A 13,136-nucleotide genomic window follows, 5' to 3' on the forward strand; every position below is an offset into this window, starting at 1 on the left:
GAGATGCGTCACGTTGTAAAGCCCTGCGCCTCATTATACCTGTGTCAGAATATAAGGCTGGTTTGCGCTGCCAGATGTCTTCTTGCTATACATGGCTGTATGTATTTTGCAGTTCAGATGATTTTCTTTGACACATCCATATTTTTATAATACGATTATCAATAAAAAGGTAAGAAACTTTAACATTTTTGATTCCCCGTGCTATTATAAAAAAACGAAATCCCCCAAAAGGTAAAATACAAGATTCTCTACTCTCAGTTTCAGATTGCACCTTATCATACACTTCAAGATTACATTAAAAAAAGGCTGGTAAAAAAATGGCCTAAGAAAAACAAGTGATTAATTAGTTGATCCCATATTTAAAGATTTTGAAACTGTCCACTAGAATTTCCCAATCATAATAGATATGATTTATCATACATACAGATAAAATCTATTCTTCTCCTTAGGAAAGACATAGTGAAAACTGCCGTTTTTATTTATTAGGCATTAGAAATTAATAACTATGCCCAGGTGAGGCATGGTAGCGCAGGTGAGCTAACTGATTAATTTCCAGTGGCCAACGAGTCAGGCAGGGGTGCTTATTGGCCCCCACCATGTTTACACTCAATGGCCATGTATAGTACATGAACAGTGTGATAATGACCCACCAAAACAAACACACAAGAGGGTTCCTGCCCTCATGTTTGCTGATGATACTTTATTACTCTGTAAATCCCCCATGGGACTCTAGAGGTTGTTGGACCAGTTTTAGTTTTTTTCTGTAAAATGAGGGGATTGGAGAATAATGAGAGCAAACCCAACTATAAGGTTTTGAAACCTGCCCATTCAACCATGAATCAGTTCACTCTCGCAGGGGATCCACTAGAACATGGGCACACATTTGTGTACTTAGGCATAACGCGAACTGCACACCTGGGGTAGCAAGCTCATATAACACAACACCAATTAAAAATGTAGTAAGCGGTGGGAGGCATTTTAAAGTTGTCATGTAGCTCACAGTATCACCCCATCCAGCCGGCCGTACAGATCTATAACCTCCAGGCTTGGTGACAGTCATTTATGGTGTAGAGTTGTGGTGGAATCTAGGTGCGACTCACTTGGCAATGGTTGAAAATTGCTAAATGCGTCAGCTGGTGGGCCTACCTGTTAGTACTCCTCTGCTCCCACTGAGGTTAGATTATGGGATTAGAGAGCTTTCTGACAGATTGGGACTGCACCCCCTATTTTAGGAGGATTTGGCCTTGCCTCGAGTTATTAGACTATTGACAAGGCCTAGAGGAATTATTGTCTCAAGCTGGCTCCTGTTAAATTCCCTGGCTCAAGTATGTGAAGGGCACACTGACACAGATTGGCCTCCCCGCCCTATGTAGTGCTCCAGATAAGGCTGGGGCTATGTCTAAGTCACAAATTAAACAGCATATTGGAAACATAGACATACTCTCTTACACAGCCGATCTAGGTGGGGATTGTTATCAAATACCTATCTTGCAGTTAAGGACACCTTTGAACATCCGGGTATGGTTCCTTGCCCCCCATGCCTTTACTAATAGGTGGGCTCGAGTGCCACGGATGATCAATCAGCTGCATTGCCCAGCCTATCATGCCACCAAAGAAACTATAGAGCATTTTATGTTCTTCTTCCCAGCCTATGCGAGCTGTAGAAATTGCTGGATCATTCCGTTATGTTGGAATTTAGGAACTAGAGAGCGTAAAAAAGCTCTCAGGGTGTTGAGATATGATACCTGCAGATTGATGGTTTTTGCTCTTTCTCGATTCCTGATGGGTGTGTGGAGAGTAAGGCATAAAATGAGCATTATTCATGGAAATTTGCATTGTGGCTATTTGCAAAATGACAAATGCAATTATTGTTAGGCAAAAAGGATGTGCAACATTTATACAATAACATAGGAATTTCATTTAAACAGTACATATTGTGATCCATAGTTGCTGTTCAACTCATTTTATTTAGATGAATTGATTTTTAGCTTGAAATTCAGTTATAAGCTCTACTAGTTGTGAAAATGTTGTTAGTAAGTGCAATACCATACATCAGAGAGGTACCTGGTATTTCTTGCTATTTTTGCCTACATTACCTCATTATGTTATAAAGAACTTTGGGGCATATCAGCAAGGGCCGGAGTTAAAATTATCGCAGCTTTAGCGTCCGTCTTCGGACGAAAAGCGGTGATAATTTTAACACCCTATTAGCAAGGACACTCTAATGCGTGAATCCATGCTTCTTCGCCCTTTCCCTTAACGCCCAGCTTTGCTTCTCTAATGAGATGCAAAGTGGGCGTTCCTCCCCAGGATAACGGGAGAAATGTCGCTAAGCAACATTTCTCCTATTATCAAGCCTCACGCAAAGAAGCATAGTGACAAGAAAAGTAGCGTTAACCTCTGTTATCGCAACTTTCCTTACGCCTGCTTTGAAACTGACTTAGCCATGATATCCTATGGAAGGTGGATAGCATGGCTAAGTTTATGTAGCCCTATTAGCAAGCTATTGCCAAAAGTTGTGTGATTATCGCTGGATTTCCAGCGATAATCGCACAGTTGGCAGCTTGCTCTCTGAATATTATCGCTTTAAAGATAAGCGTTGCTGATAGCACGCTCTCCATGCAATAAAATTCAGAGTTGGCCGCCGATAATTATCCTAGCGCTAAGTGCGCTTAGCGATAATTATCGCCGGCCCTTGCTGATATGCCCCTTATTGCCCACAGCACACAGGATCTGTTTAGTATGACAGTTGTATAAGCTGATTTTATGTATTTGTAAATATTGCACATTGTGCACTGAATATATTACCTGTTTTATTAACTGCTTATATTTTATATGTGCTTTTATAGGTTAGTGCCAAAATAAACTTTTTCTGGACTGAACTGAACTATTGGAAAGGGGCGACCGCTCGGTCCCCCCGAACGTATGGATGGGTGACCCGAACCTCCCGGGAAGCCATTTTGGGCGGGGTGGGCGTAGCCCGGCTGGTATGCCCAAAGCGGCGTAGCCGGGGCGTGCCTTCCCCCGCCCGAGAGGGGTTGTCCTAGACACCTCGACGGAAGACCACGCCCCGTAGGCGTATCGGGGACGGGTACACGCCCTCCCGCAGAAGGATAAAGGAGCGGGAACTCAGAAGATCGTCCTCTTGTTCCTCGGATCGGAAGGCTGCACCCACTCGTTGCTCTTGAGCCCTCGACGGAACAAGCAGCAATTTTGAACGTGGTAATCCTGTTTTTTATCTTTCAGTTTCGACACAGATTTCAGGACCTCGTGGATCGACCAAAGGCGGAGGACTCGAAACCATGCCTAGCAAGCAAGCAGGAAAGGGTTCCGAGATGGAAAGGGTGTTACGCCTGTTGTCGAACCGGATGGCTTGTATGGACCGAGCTCGGTCAAGTCCAATCGCTCGGTAGAGGTTTGGCGGTGGTGAAGAAGCAATTGGCCGCATTGAACGACCCAGGTCAGCCGAAAAAGGTAATAGGCCCGGCCTTGCCGGGAGTTGCCCCCAAGGTTGGCAGGAAGAGGGTCAAAGAGAGGGCGGTTTCGGGGGGGGTCACGGTCCCAGAGGTACCTCCCATCACCCCCCTTATACCGGCTGAGAACCCAGAGTTAGGCCAGCCGATCCCAAGAGTGATCACCCCGGCCGAGGACGATGAGATGCCCCCAGAATTGGCCGCACAGTTGACGGCATGGCTCAAGACAAAGGTGGGGGGCACATTGACCCTGGGAGATCCGGCCGAAGATGCCAGGGTACTAATAAAGCAGTTACGGCAATCGAGAGATGCCGCAAGGGCGAGTGTTCCTCTTGTTCCCCCACAGGTGGCGCCTGGAGTACCAGCAGCTGGTCAAGAGAAGACGGCGGCAACAACAGCCGATCCGGGTAAGCTCGCATTGCCGATGGTGGGGGAGGGCTCGATACCCTCAAGGCGGGAAAAGGTTGCACAGCACATTCCCATGGCCACGAAAGAGTTAATATGGGGAGACAAGTATGTCAACATGTTTTCATTGTTAACGGACCATCGTGAGATGGAGTATGCTAAAACGCAGAAAGATTTGTGGCACCCTGGTGTCTGGTGCGCCAAGATGGCCGAGTTCAGGGTGGACGAGACAGTGACGAACTGGGTTAAGGCCTTCTCTATATTTACCGCAGTTATGGGGGAACGTAAACCTGAGGTTATGACTGAGTTGGTTTGCTATCAGAATCGCATTATGGATTTTTATTCAATGTATGAGGGGGAAGAATGGAAAGGCTATGACATGAAGTTCCGTAAAGCAAAGGAATATGATGCTTCTTTGTCTTGGGATTGTTTGGACTCGGTGTCATGGCACAAGCAACTTCTGCCAGGGGCGATAGGTACGTCCTCGCCAGGCGGGAGCGGGTCTGGAGTGGTACGCCAAAAGCCTGGGGTGCCCTTTCGAGCAGGGACAGGCGGGGGTTACCAGCCTAGAGTTGGCGGGAATGGCGGAAAAGGGGGGGGTCTGTTGGGGCTTCAATCGAGGCAACTGTAACAGACCGCAGGGGACATGCAAGTTTAAGCATGTGTGTGCCGGCTGTGGGAATTCCTCACACCCGGAAAGTGCATGTAGATCAAAAAATGGCGGGACGGGAGGAAAAGGTGGGTTTAAGCAGGAGTGAAGTGGACCTTTGTGACCGATTGCCTACACCCGTTGATCTCATGGTTATGATTCCGTGGTTAAACAAATACCCTGATCATGTATCCGCTGGGGTGTTGAGGTAGGGATTCTTACATGGCTTCCACATCCCGGCGGGGGACTTTCGGGGGAACTCCTTTTGTAGAAACCAGTTATCGGTACGACACAACCCAGGCGTGGCAGAAAAGAAAATAGCAAAAGAGGTCAGTGTGGGGCGAGTGGCTGGCCCCTTTTCTTGCCCGCCGGTGGCCGAGTTCATCTGTTCCCCGTTAGGGGTTGTCCCGAAGAAAGATCCGGGGGAGTTTAGGCTCATACATAACCTTTCTGCTTCTAGGGGTTCCTCGGTGAATGATGCCATTGACCCAGACGTTTGTTCTGTACGATACGCATCGTTCGACGATGCCGTGGCCATGTTGAACCACCTAGGCCCTGGGACGCTGATGGCGAAATGTGATATCGAATCAGCATTCCGGTTGCTGCCGGTGCACCCGCAGGATCAGCGCCTGCTAGGTTTTGCATTTCAGGGAAGTTATTACATGGATAAATGCATGCCCATGGGTTACTCCAGTTCATGTGCATATTTTGAGATGTTTAGCTGTTTTTTGGAATGGGCATTTACCGAGGCTACAGGACATAGACATGTTATGCATTATCTGGATGACTTTCTGTTTTTGGGGGCAGCCGGGGATACGAACTGCGCACAGGCACTGTATGATTTCTGCATCCTCATGAATGAATTTGGTGTCCCATTGGCACCAGGTAAGACGGTTGGACCATCTACTTCACTGGAGTTTCTGGGAATTGAGCTCGATTCTGTGGAGGGGTGTTTCTGATTACCAGTTAAAAAAGTGATCAAGTTCCGGGCTTCCTTGATGCAATGCCTGGGTGGGGAGAAAGTGACCCTGCACCAGTTACAACAAACAGTGGGTCAGCTTAATTTTGCCTTGAGGGTGATTCCTATGGCCCGCCCGTTTTCGCGCTCTATCGCGCAAGCTATGGGAGGTCTCAAAGAGGGTCACCACCGTACGAGACTGTCTGGAGAGGTTCGCCAGGATATGCGTATTTGGTTGGCATTTCTGGCGGACTTCAACGGTCGAGTCGTCTGGAACTCCCCGCCAGAGTCTTCGGAGGAATTAGGTCTATGGACCGACTCGGCAGGGAGCGTGGGTTTTGGCGCCATCTTAGGTGATCGATGGTCGGCACAACCATGGCCAACATGGTGGCACTCCAATGGTCTCACAGGTAACATTGGGTTCTTGGAGTTATTCCCCATCTGGGTTGCTCTGATAACATGGGCTGACGACTTTAGGGACCGCTCAGTGGTTTTTTGGTCTGACAATATGACTGTGGTCGAGTGCATTAACCAACAGGCAGCACGCTGCAAAATGATCTTGAGATTGTTGAAAGAGTTTGTGCTACATTGCATGAGACTGAATGTACTGTTCAGGGCGAAACATGTGCCAGGTGTACTGAATCATGCGGCTGACGCACTCTCTCGTTCACAAATACAGGCATTCAGGGGTTATCTGCCCACAGCAGACCCAGAGGCAGCACCATTCCCAGAAGCAATGTGGCTAATCGGTGCCTCGGATTACAAGACCTCGTGGCAGCGAGTCTAGCCCCCAGGACAAGGAAAGCATACGAAGGAGCGTTTCGTTCCTATTGCACATATTTAGGTCCCACAGGGAGTCAGAATTGGGGTCAGGAGGAATCCTTCCTGGGGTACCTGGTAGCACTACACAGGGAGGGCCGATCAGTGGCAACGGCCGGTAGGCATAGGGCGGCCCTTTCCTTCATGGCCCAGGTACACGGCATAAAAGACCCTAAAGCTTCTTTTTTGGTGAAGAAAGCCCTCCGCGGCTGGCAGCGCCTTGAGGGTTGCAAGAAAGATACGAGGCACCCGATTGGCTTAGACAGACTGTCTCTGCTTTTAGCAAAGCTGGATGAGACGTGTTCCTCCCATTACGAAGCAGTTCTGTTCCGGGCAGCGTTCACATTGGCATTCCATGGGGCCATGAGGGTGAGCGAACTTGTCGCAAAGAACAAGAGAGATATGGAGGGAGGTTTGTGCAGGGATCACATCCAGATAAGGGGTGATTCGATGGTAATCATGATAGCCAGGTCCAAGACTGACCAGGGGGCTATGGGAGATAGTGTTGTCGTGCAGCGCAGCCGTGGGTCCCCCGTCTGCCCATTGAAGTGTGTGGAAGACTATTTGGCGCTAAGAGCGGCCGCTTGGGGGGGGAGCTTGCTCCGACACAAGGATGGCACCCCACTGACGAGATTTCAGTTTCAGAGGGTGCTAGCACTGGTAATCGCTGACGCGGGCATGGACCCGTGCGATTTTGGGACCCACTCCTTTAGGATAGGGGCTGCTACTGAGGCTACAGCCAGGGGTCAGAGTGCTGAGGAAGTGAAACAATTGGGCCGTTGGTCCTCGAATTGCTTCAAGAGGTATGTGCGCTTGCACATGTTGTAAGTGATCAATTGACATGCACTCACGTTTTCTGTCTTTTGTTTACTTTGCAGTTTCGCGAGCCTGCCACGCAGGGCGGAATTGGAGGTCGACCCAGCATCAAGAGACCAGCGGTCAGAGGTCACCGTCTGGAGAGAGGATGGTATGGGTCGTGGGCCACTCATACGTGAGGCTCGCCGGTGACGTATTCAAGGAAGGTGACGCGATTCACGCACCTGGGGAATACGGGTTCAGAGTGGCCTTCCATGGGAAGGGTGGGCTCGTTTTTGACAACTTCGAGTCATTTTTCGAAGGACTTCTAGGGCGGCATAGGTCACCGCCATCTGTAGTCATAGTACACCTGGGAGGCAACGACTTGGTGGCACTGGGTAGACGAGTGTTACTTGAACGTATCTTGTCTGCTGTTAGCTGGTTGGCTAAAAGAGTCCCGGGGTGCACGATTGCCTCGTCCCACATGATTCCTAGAAGGAGGTGGCTGGGGGGCCTTTCGGTGTCAGCTCTGAACCATTCAGTTAAACGGGTCAATAATAAGATTGGTAGATTGTTCCGTTCTGCACAGTTGCATGTCATTCCTCATGGGTGCATCCGGGGTGACCATATGTATCTGAACGATGGGGTTCACCTGTCCAGGGAGGGGAATGATTTACTTATAGGAGATTTTGTTGCATGGCTAAGAGGTTTGAGGAAGCATGACCTATAGGAGGAGTAGGGGGGGACCGGATCGTCGGTCAACTATCCGGTCTGTGGCAGTAAGGTCATGATCGGTGAGCAGTAATTTCAAGGTCCCTAGAGTGGGGCGCCACCCACAATGGATGGGAGCGCCCGGGGGAAGACGGCCATTGGCCCCTTCCACGGGGAGGCGGCACCCACTAAGGATGGGGCGCCTATGGGGAGATGGCCATGGGCCCCTCCCAGGGGGGGAGGCGGTTAGATGCCCCTCCTTACTAATTTCCCGGGGGCCGGATATCCGCGACGGCGGATAGAGAGTGTGGGGTTGGGGGGAGAGTCCACGCTGTCCTTCCTACAGAGACCTCATACGGGAACTCGGACGACCCTTAAGATGGCGTCGAGTAGAAAGGGGGCCCCCACCACGACAAGGGAAGTTACAGTTGGCAATGAGGGTAGAGCCCTCTGCGCATGCGCCGCTCACACAGTGAGGGCGGGAGTTTGGTAGTAGGGATCTGACACCGGTTAAGACCTTGCCGTTGGCCCTTAATGCTAGGATGTACAATTTGAGTTAGAGTGTATGCATTTTCAGGATGTTAGCCAAAAGTACATGACTGCATCTAAATGTAATAAATGACAAATTGTACATAATGCATAATGATGAAACTTTTATTTAATGTTTTAAATTTTGTTTCATATTTTAATAAATACGGCCGGGAGCAATGATGTACTGTCATCTTCTCCCATTGCTGTTCCATCCTTGATCCGCCGCCCAGTTAGGGCTTGTAGAAGACTGATTAATAAGCGTGGGGGGCAACGTAAAACCAAGAAAATTGTAACCTCTCAGCCTGTTCGGGCGGAGTTAACGAATGATAATAGTATTGAGGGGGGTAACGAAGCTGTTAATAGTGACCATCTTCAGCTATTTGCAGATATGTTGACCACTAAATTGGAGTTAATGGTTAAACCCCTAATGGTAAAAGTAGATATGGTGACAAAAGAGGTAGCCAGATTAAGCACACTCTTATCCCCTCCAGCTCAAGCAGTCACTAAAAATAGCATAAATGTAAATCAGAGTGATACCTCTGAGGGCGCTGTAGCAAATGGGAAGGGGGTTGATTACAAATTAGATCAAGTCTCAAAGGAGGTTTCTAGACTTGGGTGCCTCTTGTCCACACATTTGTCACGGACTAAACCGCCCCAGATTATTGGACCAAGTTTAGCTGCTACGGCAGCGGCCTCTGGTTCAAATAGCAGCAAGAGGGTCAAAGGTACATCCACGGGGCCACCTGTTATCCCTGTAAGTTCTGCCCAACCTCTGTCAAAGCCTGATACCATAGCTCCTCCCCTACAGAAGAAAATAGTTGCCAATAAGACAGGCGATAATAAACTGAGGGGGTTAATGGGGAGGAAAAAACCCGCAGTCAATTTACCCCCTGATTGTGCACCATACACAGTGGTCTTAACAAATGTCCCGACAGTAGACCCAAACTCTTTTGAAGCACGGGAAGAGTTGACCAGTTCTCTAGGCAATAAAGTCATTGCTTGGCTAAATAAATACTGTGGGTTTCCCACCGCTTTCTGTAATGACATAGTGTCAGTGCGCAGGTTGGATTGGCACCTCAAGAAAATCATGCAGAGGCGACTGTGTCATTGTGAATTTAAGACACCCACAGCACGTCGCAACTGTATTGTTAAGGGGGGCATCCTTACCGGTCACCGAGGATAATATAAGTGTGCGCCCGTTGGGGTATTTTTATAACCATCTGAGCATGACTCCTACTCCTAATTCTTATGTTGGTCATCAGACTCCTACCTACCCCTCAAACAGGCAGGCCTTTTTTCCTGGGATGCCCCAAGAACACCAACCGCTTGTGAATATAGACTCATATTGCTATAATTTGTGTAGGCCTTACCCACAATCACTTCCAATTTTGCCCTTGTCTAACCGGTTCGCCCCTCTATCATCTTTAACTGAAAATGATTGACTGTCCACCAACGAGGGTTCCTCAAATGAACATTGTCGAATAATGACTTGGAACATTGCCGGTATTAGGGCCAAGGTAGGGATTGATGAATGGATTAAACTACTGAAGACCTTCGACATTCTTGCATTCCAGGAAACCTGGGACCTAATGAACAGTTTCTCTTTGGATGGTTACACACACTTTTCCGTACCTGCTACTAGAGGTGGGGCAGGCAGACCAAGGGGGGCTTGTTAATTTTGTTTAAATCGTATTTAAAAGGGGTGTTAACACAACACAATTCCGGTTCCCAAAACTGTTTGATTGTTGAACTTAACCCTCCCTCTTTTTCAAAAATTTTGTTTATTAATTTCTATAATTCTAGTCCTAATGATGACACTAGGCAGCATTTGGATATCATTGAATCTTTCTTGTCAGTCTATAGAACCAAGGTAAAAGAGTTTGAAGTTATTCTCTTAGGTGATTTTAATATTCATCCCTGCAATCAGTCATGCATAGGTCCCTCAGAAGAGGGGCCTCCGCAATCATCATTAATACACTTTGAGCATTCTACTAGGGGGGAGACCCTTGAATCTTATTTGAATGCTTGTAATCTGTATGAATCTAGTTGTAGGGATTTTGATAGTAGAACTCCTACCTTTAAAGGTAATGGCAACGGTACTGTAATTGGCTATATATTTATGTCTTGTCAGATTTTAGAGAGGGTGGTTCACTATGGTACTATGGTCTCAGTATTTAGCGACCATAACTCTGTAGTAGCGGAGGTGTTGTCAACTGTCTTTTTGAAGCAGTGCGGGTTAGGTGGGAATAGAAGTCAAGATGTGGTGTTAAAGGACCAGGGTCGCAGATTGAAGTGGTCTTCCGTTGTCCCCGAGGACGTTCTTCACGCCGTCCTTGATAGCACTGAAAATGATGTGTTAACATGTTTAGATACAAGGGCATCAAATCCCCAAGTAATGTCTGCCTTTGGTAATATCTGTAAAACCATTGACATCAGCCTGACAAATAAGAAAAAAAAGTCTAAGCTTAGGGAGAAAAAATGGTTTGATCATGCATGTTCAAGAGCTCACACTGTTCTGCTTAAGGCCCTTAAAGCTGTCCCTAAAGACCGCCCACTAATAACCACATTAAGATCTTTATATAAAAAAGCCTTAGGAAATAGGAAGAAGGAGATCAGGGAATCTGCCTGGTCACAACTGTCTGACCCTGAGATTGTTAAAAATAGTGCTGACTTTTGGAGGGTAGTCAATCAGCCCTTCTTTTCAGATAAGGATCAAGCTTCCCTTGAATTAAATATCCCGGATGGTGATTGGATCGATCATTTTGAGGCAATATATTCGAGTAATTTAGTTGATGATCTGTCAGACGGTCTCTCTTTTTCTCAGGAGGTGCAGGGTGTTGTTTTTGAGGCCTCTGAAGTGGAAAAGGCCATCGATCAGACCTTAAAAAATAAGGCCCCCGGGCCGGATGGAGTCCCTGCTGACTTCTTTAAAACGGACACAAAGCTTTGGTCGAGGGTGTTGTGCGGTGTTTTTAATGCCATAACTACATACAGTATTCCAGCATCCTGGAAGGAGTCTGTAATTATTCCCGTCTTTAAGAAGGGAAGTAGGGTAGACCCAGCATGTTATCGCCCGATATCTCTTATCGATTCATCAGTAAAAATTATGGGCAGGGTCATCCTACCTAGACTCCAGGCATGGCTTGATGATAGAGGGGTCTTATCTAGGGGAGTTGGGGCCCCCAAATAGGAAACAGAAATAGTGCCCTAGTAAGAACATCTTCTGCCATTTTGAGTTTCAGCAGAAGGCTGGGGGCTAGGCCAGTCCCAGCCCTTATGACTATCTACAACGCTAAGTGCGTGTCTGTTGCAACCTATGGCTGTTCATTATGGGGATATGGATCGATAGACTGTCTTTAGGCTTCTGAAATTTTTTTTTTAGATCAGTCTTGTCTGTACCTCAGTCTACACCATCCTATTCGCTTCATTCTGAACTGGGGGCCGATTTTATAGCAGACAAAATTCGAGTGGCCCCTTTAATTATGTGGATTAAAATTTGGCTTAATAATGAACTATCTTTAAACCAGGCCATTTTGAAAGACTGTCTTTTACTTGACAACGCCCACAAAATCAAGTGGTTAACCTATGTTAAAAATGGTTTTAGCGCTCTGGGACGACCTAACCTCTTTTCCTCACCGGAGTCTATATCCCGGACTGATATTGTTAGAATCAAAAGTGACATGCTCATGAGGCTGTCCCTATTAAGAGAGGAAAAGGAGCTGATAAAACCTTTGGTTAGAGCACACCTTTTGGTTGCAACCCCTCTAGGCCCTGAATTCTATCTCACTCTGGTTAACCGCCCCTTTCATAGGTTTTTATTAACTCGTTTCCGCCTAAATATGATTCACCTGATATTAGGTCAGTACACAACTTGGTTTAAACCTGATGAATTTCCACCTTGTTCTTGTGATAGTTTTTCTATCCAAGATACTATACATTTCACCATGTTCTGTAGGCACTTTACAGTGGAAAGGAGGAAGTATCTTGTGCCAATCTTAAAAAAAGCGGGGTTTCTGCAAGTCAGACCAGCACTTCTCTATTTGCAGCTGTTAAATCATCCCAGCACTGTCTTTCACGTAGCCAATTATTTGGTGTGTGCGGTGCGCACCAAGAAAAGACTCATGGAGAATGAGAGATTGGCCACATTGTTGTGAAGCTTTGCACCTTGCACTTTAGTAGTTAAATATTACCATATATCAGGAATTAGGTTGAAGGCGGTATGATGATTTTTAAATATTTTATGACATAGTTTTTTATGAATTTAGTGATGATTTTAAAAATCCTTTGCTTTTTTGTTTTGTCTTTTATTAAACTATGATATGTGGTTTTTAATTCTAAAGATGTATATTTTTAACATTGTGTAACGTGTGTTTTTCTTTATGTACCATGCCTTTTTTTTATATTGATTTATCGAAATAAATATTTTTGACTGACTGACTGACTGAACCTACTATACAAACTTTGGCGAGGGGGGGCGAGATCAGATCAAGGAAGGGTTCAAATAAAAAGCATGATTTTACATTTAAAAAGTTAGATGTTAATTAAACACTTGTTTGATTATTGGTGTAATGCTCCCCCACTGCCTTCCAGTACATAGCTTTGAGGGTCAAAATATCACGTCTTGTGGCCCTATCTGGATTCTCCCACATGTCCTTCAGATTCAGTAGTTTGCACCACTTAGCAATGTGTTTGAACCATGGTAGATGTTTAGCGCCATTATTCGCCAGGACCTCCTGTAGGGAATTACGAGTGGTCCATAGGCACAGCCAAAAATTTCGCGGTCTCAGGGCAGCCA

The sequence above is a fragment of the Lissotriton helveticus genome, chromosome 7, assembly GCF_964261635.1.
Source record: "Lissotriton helveticus chromosome 7, aLisHel1.1, whole genome shotgun sequence".
Classification (NCBI taxonomy): Eukaryota; Metazoa; Chordata; class Amphibia; order Caudata; family Salamandridae; genus Lissotriton; species Lissotriton helveticus.